General features: G+C 46.4%; 1 pseudogene; it reads right to left on the bottom strand.

Moving 5' to 3' along the window:
- Window positions 1–2,955: 2,955 nt before the first annotated feature.
- LOC113936643 lies at window positions 2,956–4,407 on the bottom strand (annotated as a pseudogene).
- Window positions 4,408–6,242: the final 1,835 nt, after the last annotated feature.

Raw genomic sequence — 6,242 nt, 5'->3', positions numbered from 1 at the left:
CCCAAGGCTGGGGAAGAGCTGGCCACAGAGCAGCAGCCCGGCAGGGGGCGGCAGGTACTCCTGGGGCAGTGCCCGCCCTTATCTGCCTGGCCGTGTGGAGGGCAGCCGGGGGGTGGCAGCTGCAACTCCCATGGCAGCCAGGACCAGGCCTGAGACTCCGGCCTCGGGGTCTTCCCTCTCGAGCAGGAGGACAGAGTCCCCAGCAGGCCCCTCGGAATCTGGGGCCGGGTTGTGCTTTCTCTGATTTCTCCGTCTGCAGCTGCTCAATGTGAAATCTGGCTCTGGAGGGAGAAAGGAGGAGAGAAACGGATTATGTAAGAGTAGTGCTGCCACTCAGCCATCAGCCACCGGCACTGAGAGTCTGTGTGCGCGCTGCACCCACTCCTGGCAGGGGGCCCTGGGGAAAGACCGGAGGCTGGCTACTCGACTGCACACGAGAAAGGACTTCGGAACATCCCAAGGACAGCGCTGGCCCAGAAGTGAGTTACGATGACACCAGCTGACAGCCACAGGCCTCAACAAAAGCAGGACCAAGGAATGAATGGCTGAACTCGTTCAATCAAGGAAGCTTCCTAAATGAGGTGAGGCTGCATGCAGGTCAAGTACCTGAATGACTCAGGCTGCCAGGACGTTAAAACAGCAGCTCTCTCGGTGGCTTCCTCATGCACAAATCTTGTGGAAAGTGCTGAGTTCTTTGAATACTGAGCCCAACACACATCCCAGACCCCCAGACCCTGACGGAGAAGCCAAGAAAGTAAGAAATGGGGTCAGGGTCACCCTCATGCCACGCTGCAGTCCTGAAGCTGGGCACCTTCCGTGGTTCCAGCCCTTGAGCCCCTCCAAAATGGAGGAAATGTGTGAAAGCTGAGGAAGACACCCAGTGGGAGTGACCCGGTGACACAGGAGCTAGAGCCTTTGGGGTGGCACAGAGAAAACCAGGCTGCTCCCAGAGGCCCGGAAACAGGGCCCCTTTCCAGCAAATGAGGCCGGACCAGTGGCCTGACAGCCGTCTGCCTCAGAGAGAGGCCTTCCCCACAACTAAGAGGGCACCACTCTCTTCCTCTCTCTCCCCTCTCTCATGGGGGGGGAGGTGAGGAGACTGAGAACGTGCCTCTCCCATGCCACCCCTAGTCTACCCCATGGCTGACAGCAGGCATGAGGAAGCTCACACAGGGTACAGGTGTGCAAGAAAGTAGATGCTAGAATGTTCTGCATAGTTCAGTTGTGAATACTGTGTTTTAAAAATATATAATCACATTACTATTATTGCACATTCCCAAATCAAGAATTCCTTGTATCACCTAATACAGAATCCATGTTCGATTTTCCCCGGTTGTTTTTAAAATTTCTTTTTTTTTTTAAGTTGCATTGTTTGAACTGAGAGCCTAACAAGGTCCATTGATTGATGTGTCTCTACATCTTTTTTCCTTTCCTTTTTTTTTAATATTAAGATATAATTCACATGCCATAAAATTTGCCATTTTAAAGTATATAATTCAGTGGGATTCTTTTTTTTTTTTAGTAGATTCACAAAGTTGTGCAACAATCACCCACAATCTAATTCCAGAACATCTTCATCACCCTCAAAATAAACTGTATTCATTTACAGTCTCTATTTCCTCCCCCCACCCAGCCCCTGGGGCAAGCAACCACTCATTTGCTTTCCGTCTCTATGTATTTGCTTCACTTGGACGTTTTCTATCAATGGAGTCACACAGTATGTGGTCCTTCAGGACTGACTTCTTTCACTTAGCATAATGTTTTCAGGGTTCATTCATCTTGTACCATGCAATAAACTAGTGTTCCCCTAAGTTCCTATGTTGAAGCCCTAGCCCCCATTGTGATGGGAGATGGGACTTTTGGGAGGTAATCAGGGTTAGATGAGATCAGAAGGGTGGGGCACTCGTGATGGGATTCGTGACTTTATAAGAAGAGCCACCAGAGAGCGAGCTTGCTCCCTCTCTCTGTGTGCCCCCACAGACAAGAGGTCGTGTAAACATACAACGAGAAGGGGACCACCTGCAATCCAAGGGGAGAGTCCACACCAGAAACCAACCATGCTGGTACCCTGATCTCAGACCAATCTCCAGCCTCTGGAACTGTGAGCAAATAAATTTCTGTTCTTTAAGCTACCCATCTATGGCATTTTATCATGGCAGCCCAATCAGGCCAGGACATAGCATCTGTCAGTACTTCATTCCCCTTTTTTTTTTCCTAATTTTTAAAATTTTTTTAAGATTTCATTTTTAAGTTACCTCTATACCCAACATGGGGCTTGAACTCATGACCCCGAGGTCAAGAGTCACATGCTCCACTGACTGAGCCAGCCAGCAGCCCCTCACTTTTATTTTTTTTTAAGTGTCAAACATTTTACTCTCTTAATTTTTTGCCCTTTTACAAGAGGATTTTACTGGGGCACCTGGGTGGCTCAGGTGGTTGGGCATCCAACTCTTGATTTTGGCTCAGGTCATAATCTCAGGGTCACGGGATCAACCCCTCCTCAGGCTCCATGCTTAGTGTAGAGTCTGCTCATCCCTCTTTCTTCTGCTCCTCCCCCTGCTCTCTCTCTCTCAAAAATAAATAAAATCTTTAAAAAAAAAAAAGGATTTTATTATTATTTTTTAAGTAGGCTCCACACCCAATATGGGGCTTGAACGCATGACTCTGAGATCAAGAGTCACACTCTACCGACTGAGCCAGCCAGGAGGGCCCCCCACTTTTTTGGGGGGCTTTTTAAAATAAAGTTAAAGAGTAAAACAAAAATTCACAAGTTGCTTCCCTGTCCATCGCCTCCCTCCCTCGCATACCCGCAGTCTTGGCGCCAGTCCCCTTTCCTTCACCCACTCACACAGACCCAGGGGATCCAACGGAGAAAGCCAAAGTGCTCCAAGTACACGGAGATGCGGAGAAGAGAGGAGGTGAGCTGTGTCCACATTCAAGGTCACACTGAGCAAGTCCACACTCTGAGTTCTGGATGGTTTCCTCTCATGACACAAACTGAAAAAGGAAATTCCCCAGACCAGATGCTTCAAAGCTGAAGCCCCAGCACTGCCGAAGAATGCCAAAGAAAACGTGGTTGACATCAAAGTTACCCACACCTGTACCCTCCTCATCCAGGTCGTGTCCAGTGTCAGAGCGAGTCTTCTTCTCGGGATCAGTGAGAGCAAAAGCTTGCAAAAGCGTCTCTGACTTCCTTGACCTTCTCCTCCTCCTCCTTCTAAACTTCAGCACTGGCTCTCCAGTGCCCGTCTGCGTGGTGCTTCCAGGCTCGTTGCTGATAAGTTTTCTTGATCTCCTCCTCAGAGGCATTCATGTCCACTCCCAGAAACTTGTAGTAAATTTTCCTTGCTTTTCTTCAGCTCCAGCTGTGGAGTGTTTTAGCTGTGCATGTTCTTATGTTTTCTCCATCTGATACACTTTTCCACACTCCTGTACTGCTTTTTCAAACTGTTCCGTATCCATGTAACACTGAGCTTTTCCCAAGGAGGCTTTTAATTAAGTGGAATCAAGCCTCACTGCATTTGTGCAATCTTCGATTGCACCATCTAGTCTCCTAAGCTTGGAATGATCTGTACCCCAGTTACAGTAGAATTCAGCATTTGTTTTTATATTGTTGGGGGTCTGTCCCCAGGGCTTCTGTGTATAGTTCATACACCAGTTTGTCATTTCCTTCTTCTCTGCTTTAAGTGCTTTGGCATTTCTGCAAGCAAGGGAGGCATTTTTGGGGTCAGGGGCCATCTCGAGAGTCCATACAAAAAAAACTGAACTACCTTCTCAATACGGTCTTCCTAATAACGGCAGAGACCTCATACATACAGAGCACAGCCATTGGTGGAATGGCACTGGCTGCAGACCGTGCTTCCAGATAATGACCCAGCATAACTAAATATTCTGCTGTGGAGATTTTGAAGCAATGGCAGGCAGGACAAACTCTAGGGCCCAGTCCATGCAGAAAACTACTTTCCGAAAATCCTGATTCTCAAAATCTGTTCCTGTTCTCATGTTCACATATAACCTGTTGTGCCTGAGCATTTCTGTGATCCAGTTCTAGGGCTCTCTGGAAACGGTGACAGGCCGCCATGACATTCCCTAGAGATAGGGGGCATTTGCCTTCCCATGGATGTCCCCAGGACAAAACTGTCATTCAACCTCACTGCTATGCATCTCCAAGAGCTTCCTGGAACCTTCTGAGCATCATCAAAGTGGCTGCTCAATTCTAACTACAGCTAGCACTTTTAGGACACATTATCTAGTTCTTTTGTATAATAGTTACAAGCTTCATTGTAATCTTTCTTGGCATAGTTTGCATTTCCCTGTCCCTTGAAAGACTTTACTTCCCTCTTCACTATGGAGCAGCTCTGGCTCTGTCGCCACCATTACCACATGGGGCTCTGCAGCAACCGCCATCTTACCACTTCCTTCTTTTTTACTGTGAAATAATATTCCATTGTGCAGCTACACCACATTTTCCCTAGCCATTCATCAGCTGATGGACATTAGGATTGTTTTCACGGGGGGGGGGGGCTATTACAAATGATATTGCTATGAACGCTCCTGTACAAGTCTTTGTGTGGACATAGGTTTTTTTCCTTGGGCATGTTCTCAGGAATGGGGCTGCCCGGTCATGTGGTTAATCTATGTTTAACTTTCTGAGGAACCATCAATCTGTTTTCCAAAGCAGCTACACCATTTTATACTTATATATCCCATCCACAGTGAATGAGTGTTCTGATTTTTCCACATTCTTGTCAACGTTTATTATTATTTTCTATTATTATTATACCCATCAGTGGGTGTGAAATGGTATCTCATGTGGTTTCTACTTGCATTTTCCTGATGACTAGAGATACTGAGCATCTTTTCATGTGCTTACTGCCCATTTGTATATCTTCTTTGGAGAAATGTCTATTCAAGTCCTTTACCCATCTTCTAATTAGTTTATCTTTTTAAGATTTTATTTATTTGACAGAGAGAGACACAGAGAGAGAGGGAACACAAGCAGGGGGAGTGGGAGAGGGAGAAGCAGGCTTCCCGCGGAGCAGGGAGCCCGACGTGGGGCTCGATCCCAGGACCCTGGGATCATGACCTGAGCTGAAGGCAGACACTTAACGACTGAGCCACCCAGGCGCTCCAGGATTTTATTTCTTTTTAAAAATCTTATTTATTTGACAGAGAAAGAGAGAGCAAAAGAGGGAACATAAGCAGGGGGAATGGGGGAGGGAGAAGCAGGCTTCCCATCGAGCAGGGAGCCCGATGTAGGGCTCAATCCCAGGACCCTAGGATCATGACCTGAGCCAAAGGCAGATGGTTAATAACTGAGCCACCCAGGCACCCTAAGTTTTTGTTTTTAAGTAATCTTCACACCCAACGTGGGGCTTCAACTCACAACCCTGAGATCAAGAGTCCTTCCCATGCTCCACTAACTGAGCCAGCCAGGCACCCCCATCTTTTTTTTTTTTTTAGTTGTAACAGTTTTTTTTTTTTAAGTATTTTATTTATTTACTTGAGAGAGAGCAAGCACAGAGGGAGAGGGAGAAGTAGACCCCCACTGAGCAAGGAGCCCGATGCGAAGCTCAATTCCAGGACCCTGGGATCATGACCCAAGCCAAAGGCAGAGACGTAACCAACTTAGCCACCCAGGCACCCCGAGTTGTAACAGTTCTTAATATTCTGGGTACTAGACTCTTATTAGATATATGATTTATAGAAAAAACACAGTCTCTTCAACAAATGGTGTTGGGAAAATTGGACAGCCACATGCAGAAGAATGAAACTGGACCATTTCCATACACAAAAATGGACTCAAAATGGATCAAAGACCTAAATGTGACACAGGAATCCATCAAAATCCTTAAGGAAAACAGGCAGCAACCTCTTCAACCTCAGCTGCAGCAACTTCTTGCTAGACACGTCTCCAAAGGCAAGGGAAACAAAAGCAAAAATGAACTCTTGGGACTTCATCAAGATAAAAAGCTTTTGCACAGAAAAGGAAATAGTCAACAAAACCAAAAGACAATTGACAGAATGGGAGAAGATATTTGCAAATGACACATATCAGATAAAGGGCTAGTATCCAAAATCTATGAAGAACTTATCAAACACAACACCCAAAGAATAAATAATCAAGAAATGGGCAGAAGACATGAATAGACATTTCTGCAAAGAAGACATCCAAATGGCCAACAGACACATGAAAAAGTGCTCAACATCACTTGGCATCGGGGAAATACAAATTAAAACCA

Source organism: Zalophus californianus, chromosome 17 (genome assembly GCF_009762305.2).
Source record: "Zalophus californianus isolate mZalCal1 chromosome 17, mZalCal1.pri.v2, whole genome shotgun sequence".
NCBI lineage: Eukaryota > Metazoa > Chordata > Mammalia > Carnivora > Otariidae > Zalophus > Zalophus californianus.
The sequence above is the reverse complement of the archived record's forward strand: the minus strand, read 5'-3'. Positions and strand labels throughout refer to the sequence as shown.